This window comes from Bactrocera latifrons, unplaced genomic scaffold (genome assembly GCF_001853355.1).
Source record: "Bactrocera latifrons isolate USDA-ARS-PBARC rearing strain unplaced genomic scaffold, ASM185335v1 scaffold_29, whole genome shotgun sequence".
In the NCBI taxonomy this organism is placed as follows: Eukaryota; Metazoa; Arthropoda; class Insecta; order Diptera; family Tephritidae; genus Bactrocera; species Bactrocera latifrons.
In genome coordinates this window covers 705,175-714,533 of record NW_017536518.1, presented here as the reverse complement: position 1 = coordinate 714,533, position 9,359 = coordinate 705,175, and the positions used below count along the sequence as shown (strand labels likewise).

The following is a 9,359-nucleotide window of genomic DNA, read 5'->3' as shown; positions in this document are numbered from 1 at the left end:
TTTTTTAACGCAAGAAAATTTCCCCACTAAGAAATAATCTTAAAGTAACTGTTTCGTTAAGCGACATCTTTTGTAAAAAATAAAATTAAATTTAAAAAATTACATTTCAATATTAAAATAAGTCTATAGTTTTTACACTTTCTCTGCAATGAACGAACGTGATATATAAAGTAATAGTTGTAATACTAAAAAAAATCTTTATAAAATTTATTGAAATGATTTCAACAGTAATTCAGCACAAAAAAATTATATATTTTAGTCCAAATAGAAAAATTGTGTTATAAAGAAATATCTATTACAAATTACAGAAGTCTCAAAGCAATTCACTCACTCATCCTACCCAGTGTGCGTTGTAGCAGCTTTTACATTTTTATTATTTCGTTTTTTTTTTTTATTTTTAGTCTTGAATTTATGTTCTAAAAGTTCTTTCAATGAACTGGCATTTATACACACACACATACGCACGTGCGCTCAGCAGCTGCCGATCGCGTCTTTTATTGTCAGAAAATATTAATAAATGTAAAGTTATGAGAACAAGCAATCAAAACGAAAGGCAAATGGTCGACAAACGACAAGCAGCAAGGTACACACACAAATTCGCGCCTTCTGAGCAGCTGAAGCGTCATGCAGACGCAAACACGCGCACATGCACGCGCTCGCTTTGTGTATGGTGAATAAAAGCACTAGATGAAATCAAGTACAATGCATGTGAGTAGCGAATGCGAATGAGCAAGCTGAAAGCTGGAAAACTGAAGTGTATTCTCGAAAATGACGCAGTCTGTCCCATTTTATTTGTTTATCCATTCGAAGAGTCAACAGTGGAGTCCGTGTCGATTGCAGCCACGTCTTTTCATTGACCTTGTTATTTCAATTTTTTCATAGCTTCGGCTTTGCTCATAACAATTTATTGCTTTCTTTGATTTTGGCAAATAAAATTGAAAGGGATAATGAGATAAGGAACAGATATGGAAAAATAAAGTGGATTGCAAGACAATGGGGATTGAAGCCGTTGACGCACACGCATCATTTCCATTATGTTTCTCGGTTAAGTATTTTTTAAGAATTCCAGATTTTTGTAAATATTTGTGGATACAAGTATGTGTTTATAAAAATCCTATCTTTTTTTTTTTAAACAAGTAAAGATGTTTCACATTTACTGAAGATACAAAGAAATGACACTGCAGATTCTTACTTATTACCTTTTTTTGGATACATTTAATGCAACAAAGAGCTTCTTCATTTCTTTTTTTTTTTACTCTTGTCAGTGCCAGACTCTGTATAAAATATTTTAATAACGGAAAAATATATATATCATCTTTCAACTCCAAATTTTCGAGATTCATCTCAGTGGCAGCATTTGTTTTTACATGTTGGATTAAACATAGCAGAAGAGGTTAGCAGTAAATTGTTTAAATGCTTTTGGTCTTAATATCAGCAATATCTTAAAATTTGTGGCCTACATTTAGGCGTATCATAAAGCAATACTAAAATACGCCCTAAAATAATATAATATATGTTATCAATAAAAATGTTATGTGAAAATGGATAAAATTGGAAGTAACCCCATTCACTCCCCATGTAAATTATTGTTAAAAACTACTAGAAGTACTAAGTATCTCAGAGATACAGCCGAGATGAAATGGATGGGTTCAATGGGATGCTGAATAAAAATTGGACGATAGGCTTATCAGCGCTCACTTTAAGATGAAATCCCATTTCTAATATTCATATGTCACAGTGCGAAAATGGGCAAAATCAGCCTACTTCTCACATGGCACAATTTTACCGAAAATATCGGTCAATTTGTGGGATAAACACCTTAAATTCAGAGAGAATCCTTTTCCGACAGCAGTATCTCAGGTGGGTTGAATCGGGTCAGTACTTCCCTAACAAAATGTAATCCTAATATAAAGATTTTCTAACTTGCGGGTAACTTTCTACCGCATTTATGGGCAAATATTTAGTTAGGAAAGTGACAGAGCGTGTTTTACTCATAACGGTGTATCTTTATGCCTAAAAGGGATCAAATTGTGTTTTTTGAGAGAAGCTCCCGAGAATTAGCTGTAGTTCCTTTTCAAATAAATATATTTACTAATACTAAGTCTTAAAAAACAGTTAAAAGATACCATAATACGTGTTAAAATTTTCGGATCAAGAAATAAAAAAAAATTTTTAAGAAAAAATTGTGGAAAATTCAAAGGAAAAACCTAATTTTGTTTTAAATTATCTATGCTTTATGCGTGGCGAAAAAACTACTCAATTTAATTTGAATTAGTTCTTGCAGCAACTCGGGGATTTATTTAGGGTGGTATTCAAACAAATATGAAGTACTTAGTACAAAAATATGCTAGCAATTAGATGAAACACATAAATAGGTATATAGATTCAGAGATATGCACTATGATCTTTCGCATTTGATCATTCACACCACCTCATCCGATCTCAGAGTACTAAGAGTACCAGCCTAACAAGGTGCTTGAGGTAAACGAGCTGACGGAGATAGTTCGTTTGTGGATAAGTCACCCCAAAGACTATGTATCCGCTTCTCTCAATGTGTGAACATTCACAGAGAAATTACAATTTATTTTTATTTCTAAATTTTGGCCAACTAATTCCAGGTTTTAATCGATTCGATGGCAAAAGAAACGCAATTCCTGAGCCAATATCTAAGTATTAGAAAGAAGTGAATACTTTCACCAGAATGTCTCAATAATAAATAATGCATATAAAAGTATTGAGTATTGAAAGAATTGACATTGTTAATTTTTGAAAGACATTTGATGAATTATATTTTTATTAACTGAATATTTCAACTTATCCGTCAAGTAATCATATACAGTTGTTAACAGAATTGAAATACGAATACTAAAATAAGAAAATCACAAAACCTCCAAGAAAAATTCTTGTATAAGAACAATATATTTCCATATATATACATTTATGCCATTGTACGCAGTAATGGTGACCTAATTCATAGCATTACCTATTCGCCCATTCAACCATTCGTCCAGACGTCCGTCGTTATCTGGCGATTGACATTTTCCAGACGAATTGTCGTCATTGCCCTAAGAAAGTATATAAATTAACAAAAGCTCGCACACAAATACACGCACACTCATACACATATAATGCATGCAAGGAAAGAAAGTGAAATGGCTCATGAGTTTCTTTTCCATGTGCAAAGCTTGCGTTGGATTATAGTTATACTCGCGTGTGTGATTGTGTGCGAAAGTGCGAGGGTGCATTATAATGGGCAAAAATCGATTTAAGCCTTCAACCTGTCATTTCGATGGCATTCCGCTTAATGTAGTGTCATTTTGTCATTCCGCGTGTGTGTGTGTGTGTGTGTGTGTGTGACCGCAACCCAACCTACACTCGAACACACACGCAGCCAAGTGCACGCTAGATTTGAAGCACGCAAGTATTCGCCTATGATTATTAGCATGCAGCGCGGCCAATTGAATTGATTTTCTGTTAAATTCGACTCGTTTCATTTTCCTTCGTTAACTGGAGTAACGGTAACCCTTCATTGTGACATAAGTCAGCCGAAGTCGAAGTGAACGCACTAAAATTGTTCATTTCAGTCACCTTCAACTAATATAATATTTATAAGTAGTACGTGTTCGCTCACGGCAGATTTGCGTTTGCCAACACCCACACATATTCAGTTTTTTATTAGCGCTTGACAATAATATCTGCAAGTGTCACTTGTCACAGCGCTCGATAAACAATAAATTGGCTTGACCTTCAAGAAGCGGTCATCCGTTTTGTTATTGAATGACAGTAGTGGTTTACTAATCGCCAACACGAAGAATTCTATCATTTTTATGCTTGGGGAAGAGGCCTATTTATGAATATATATGATTAACTGTCAGGATTTGATATACAATGCATCATCCAATCGAGTACAAATGTATATGAGCGTGAACAAATCTGATAATTAGCTCTCTAGTAGCATTTCATATGTGTTTAGTAAATGAATTGCGATCGAGATTTTGATTTTAGTTAATGAATAGTGAGAGCACCCAGAGCCTTGGTGCTCATTATGAGTTTTACCTGCGTGGAGGGTGGCGGCAGCACCGATGCATCATGACAGTTCGGACACCAATAAACCATTTGTATTATTTATTGATTGATTAATCACTCTATGGCTTGTGATTATTGATAATTAGTCAAGTTAACTTTTTTTTTTGACATTATCTGTAGTGCTTCCATGCATGTTATTATGTATTAGTGCCAAATATAGTATATAGATAATTAATTAAAATATGTCAACAATAAGATATGAATAGTATGCTAGGTATATTTTTTGTATTATATAATAAAAAAATAGTAATTATAACATAGACATATATTAAAGGTAATTTATTATAAATACAACTATTCTTACTCAAAATCTACAATAATATAAATAATATGTTAAATTAACCAGGCAAAAATCGAATAACTCTTAGCTGATAAAAATTTGAGTCGTTGAAGCTGTCATATTATTTTTGATCAGTATATTTCGGCATTTCATTTTGAAAAGATTTGCACCTGAACAACGTTTATAAATCGTTCCAAGTTAGTATGAAAATTCACATTCTGTAAAAATGTGTTTCGAGGGCTTCGCAACACCATTACCCATTTTGAGATCTAGCAGTAAAAAAAAAATATAGCAGTCGTAACTGAGAGTGTACACGAAGGCCGTGGAGAGTTGATTCGACGGCGTTTGCAGTAACTTGGAATCCTACACATCACATCGATCAATGGATTTATTGAAAGAACACTTCGGTGAGTAGATAATTTTACGTTTTGGGTCGGTCGATTGTGTGTTATCACACTGTTAGACTATTTTCTTTGTATATACATATGTAAAGTTTAAAGTCTATGCTGACAATCTCGCTTATACGGATATTCAGGCCTTGGAGCTAAACTTCACATGTGTCGTTCGCTAGTTACCAGTTGAAATGAAAATGGACTCAAAGTATGGACAATTTGATACGTAACCGTAGGAAATGTCATAGTGGTCTAAATGAATCGCTTCCGATTTAAAAAAAAAAAACTTCGGAAATATTTTACGCTTTTTTATACCTTGAACAGGGTATATTAAGTTTGTCACGAAGTCTGTGATGATATATAAACGAGCTAGTTAATTTTTGAGTTATCGATCTAAAATTTTGCGTACATCCTTATCTTCACAAGAATCTCCTGATTTGTCATAATCGCCGATATCGTACTACTATAGCTTATGGCTACCATACAAACTAAACGATCGGAATAAAATTTTTGTATGGCAGCTGCGTTATTTGTGAAGGGTATTCTAGCTACGGAAGGATTTTTTCTTATTTTGAATTAAACTTACTATATATTCCGAAGAATGACGACAAAGTTTCGAATGTTTAATTCAGGCCTGGAACATGAAATCGCTAAAGAACTCAACATTTCATGCAGCGCCTGATATGAACGGGGGTTACTCCCTTGTTTTTTTTAACAAATAATCAAACGCTAATCTGTTTAAATTAAATGTATTTTTGCAGGTGAAATTTTTATCATTGCGACTTTAGTAATACAGCGTAATCAAGTTTGGTGAACTCCGCTCGTCATGATCAGAAGGCAGTGCTTAAGTATGGGAAACTTTACAGGATATACTATATAAAAAGTTGTAGTTTAGAATCATAATTCCAATGAATATAATTGGCTTTAATTGGATCGTACACTGGTTAATACAGAACTAAAATCTGAACTAAGATATTTTTTCTGTGTTCTACTATGCTATCTGCAAACTCGATGATATCGAAAAGCACCTTAGTTCTTTCCACTTAGATGTTTTGAGTTTTTAACTCAGAAATTAATTACTGAGAACCATTAATGTCAGCGCCAAAAGTTATTCAACTTCCACTATTTTCTGTAACTTAAGCTCTATTTTTAACTACCTTAACACTTGTCTTGGATAAAGTCAATTTTTCACTCACCTAGTCCTAGTACAGGCAAAACCACCGAGGCACGCCAGCGTTGCCAACATTCACACTATGAAATTTTGCATGTTTCAGCAGTAGCGGTTTTTTGTTTCGCAGCTTACGCGACTGCGCAAAAGTATAACAAACGTGCACTTATAACATGGCAAACCAATCTTTAACTAATTTCGATTGCTGTAGCTGAAGAATGTGATCCCCAAAGTCTGTTGCAAACACAAATAAACGCTCAGTTGCGCGTTAGTAGCCGAAATTTGCTGTTACTCGCTGATATTTGTTGATATTTTACGGTTAGCTAATGAACACGCAACGATTTCTTAGCACATTAAGTTAATTTGGTTATATTGTAAATACATACATATACAGTATAAATATATATATATATATTTTTAGTAGTTATGAGTAGTAGTAGAAGTAGTATATATGTGTTTTTTATGTTTAGAATTTATTTAAACGACAAGCGCGAGTTGTAGTACGTTATACGCGTGGATAAATATTTGAGAATATTTTTGTAAACATTTTGCTATTGGTATTGCTATAATGTGGTATTAATACTATATATATATTTTTTTAATTTTGTTGCAATTATTATACACACTGCGATTCAATTGTGCGTAACTTTGCACAGAACGCTTGTTGTTGTTACAAATTTTGCTGCAGCATTCAAACGAAGTTTCTCAGCACAGCTTGTAAACGCTTGCAAATCGTCACAATTATTCCTTTTTACTTTTATAAATTTTTTCACTGATTTTGCACACAAACGATTTAATTAACGTTTCTTTATTGTTGTTAGTGTACTATACGCTCATTTTCTTGAAGCAACGCAGGCAGCTTGTCTTAAAAAATTTCGTTGATTTTCTCCAGCACTGAAAATAGCAATAAAAATAAAACTAATTATTAAAAGGGAAATCAAAATTTTCTCTTCCTCTCCCTTTCATTAACCGGTTTTTCGTTTCGTCCACCTTCTGTTTATTAAGCATTCACTTCATTGTTTTCCAGTTTAATGCACCCTAATTTCATTGTATTTTCACTTTTTACTTCATTGCAGCTTACTAATCCCCCTTTGTCATTTCACTTTTACTTTTCTAACGGTATATAATTTTTTTTCTTTCGTTAGTATTTTCCCGCTCGTTCGTTGTGTCTGTCGCACGCGAAAACTGCTACTGTTTCACTGTTTATCCTCACATTGTTATCCTTTCTCGTTGGCGTTTCGCTGCTGTTTGCACGTGCGCTTCGTTTTTGTTCGTCGCTTAGTTGAGATATTTACTCTTCGCTCGCGCTCTCTCAGGCACATGCGACGCGTTGTGCGCTCACATTCCGAAAAAGCTTCGTTGCGCCAAAAACAACAAAGTGCCGCTCGAATACATGGAAAGCGGGCACAGTGCACAAACAAACACACACACCTGCATATTTTCATATTTTGAAGAAAATAATGGCGGATTAAAAGGCAGAGTTTGGCAAAGAAATTTTAAATTTTATTGAAATTGCGTTATTTAGCACAAAATATGAAATAAATATTTGCTACACAAAAATTATTTAAATAACACTTTTTTTTAAAACGAGCAAATATTTCAGGTAGCCTTTGACGTAAGAAAAAAAATATTAAAATGTTCAGTATTAAATTTTTTTGATTAAATTAATTGATTAATTTAAATATTTTTTAATTTTTATTCTTAGTTGACTCTTACGCAGTGTTCTACGAAGTCGGTGCAGTAACATTATTAAATTTATGGCCTCATAACGCAATATTTTTATGTAATAGAAACTTTGTTAAATAAAATAAATTTACTAAAAATAATAATAATACACAAACCAAAATTTATCTTTAAGAAGTTCATCATACGCCATGTCACACATATATCGCATGTACATGTGGTATACCGTGGCGTATGATAAATGTATTGTAAAATGCTTTTTATTATTAAATAACCTAAAGTAACTGTAATTAATATATATATACATATATTAGCAATTATTAATTTGATATTTCTTTATTGGAGAAATGTTTAATATATAAAAACATTCCTCATACCACCTGACACAGGAATATAATTTAATATTTTTATTAATATAGAAAATCGGTATAATAAGAATTTAGAGTGTTATTATTTTCAAAAACACAAATGCCATTGATTATAAAATAGGACTTTATTTTTTTTTATTAAAATGAAATAATATAAGAGTTTAAACAATTACATCGGAAATATCTAAATATTTTTTTAATGAAAATGTACAAAAATAAAGCAAACAAGTACTATGCGAAACATAAAATTAATAATAAATTTTGGAAAATTTTTCTTGAAACTATTGAAAGCTTATTATATTTTTATGAAAGTATTTTAATTATTTAATAAATTACATAAACAATAGTTAACTGTAGTACCTGTCTCTTATACACATCTAGATAAATTTAAAGGTATTTATTTTTTATTAATTTTTTAATGTAAAAATATTTTTTTTTTAATGTACAAATAGTTTTCTTTTTAAAAACGTATTTATTTAATTTTTCTTTTTCACTTATTTATTACGATTAAGGCAATTCTATTTATTTCATTAATTAAAGTTTTTTGTTGTTTATTAGTAATTGAAAAATATGAAAAAAATCGATTATTCTTTTTTTTATGAAAAAATACTTTTTTTTAATGAAAAAAATACTTTATTTTTTAATGAAAACATTATGAAAAAAATATTTTTTATTTATGCTTTTATATAGAAATGTTTTATTAAAATTTTTTTTTTTTTTAATTTCCACTTAATTATTACAATTAGTACTTTTTTCACAACTGCGCTGAATTTTTCCTACTGGCCATTACTCACCTACTTGTTATTATGAATAGGCGCGCTGCTGTGCACGGAAATCCAATTTCGACGTGTTCCTTCCACATTTTCTATTTCCTTCATTAAAGATTTGTTGTTGTTTTTTGTTCATGTAAACACACTTTCATAAATATGTGTGTTTAATAAAAGTTGGTAAAATTACTGTTGTTTTATTTCTACGCCAACATAGCTAATTTCGAAATGTATTAAATACCATAGGTATGGCTAGAGCCTTCTGAATTTTATGAGCTACTTTGAGGCCGATTTTCGAGGTGCATCACTTGATAAATAGAAAATACTTACATGTATGTTTTTTTATACAATTTTGGAATTTTAAGTTCTTGAAATTTGGCACATATTATTAGCTAAGGCAAAGCTACAATCTGCGAAATATATTGTTCAGATCGGATCAATATAGCATATAGCTGCTATACATAACACAACTGACGGAAAGATAGGAGACTTTTTATACCCTTTTGTTCTATACTATAAGAAGTGAAGAGTATTATAGATACCATTAAATCAAAGTTAATTTTTTTTTATTTTAATTTAATTTTTTAGTCACATAAGTTATTATTATTTTATTTA

General features: G+C 31.5%; 1 protein-coding gene across 1 annotated transcript in view; it reads right to left on the bottom strand.

The window, feature by feature from the left end:
* Positions 1 to 6,247, bottom strand: part of LOC108970191 (calcium-activated potassium channel slowpoke) — a 136,797-nt gene extending 130,550 nt beyond the window's left edge. The window contains exon 1 of the mRNA XM_018935413.1: positions 5,955 to 6,247. The gene's annotated coding sequence lies outside the window, so the exon portion shown is untranslated. The remainder of the gene's footprint in view (positions 1 to 5,954) is intronic.
* Between the last annotated feature and the right edge of the window lie 3,112 nt (positions 6,248 to 9,359).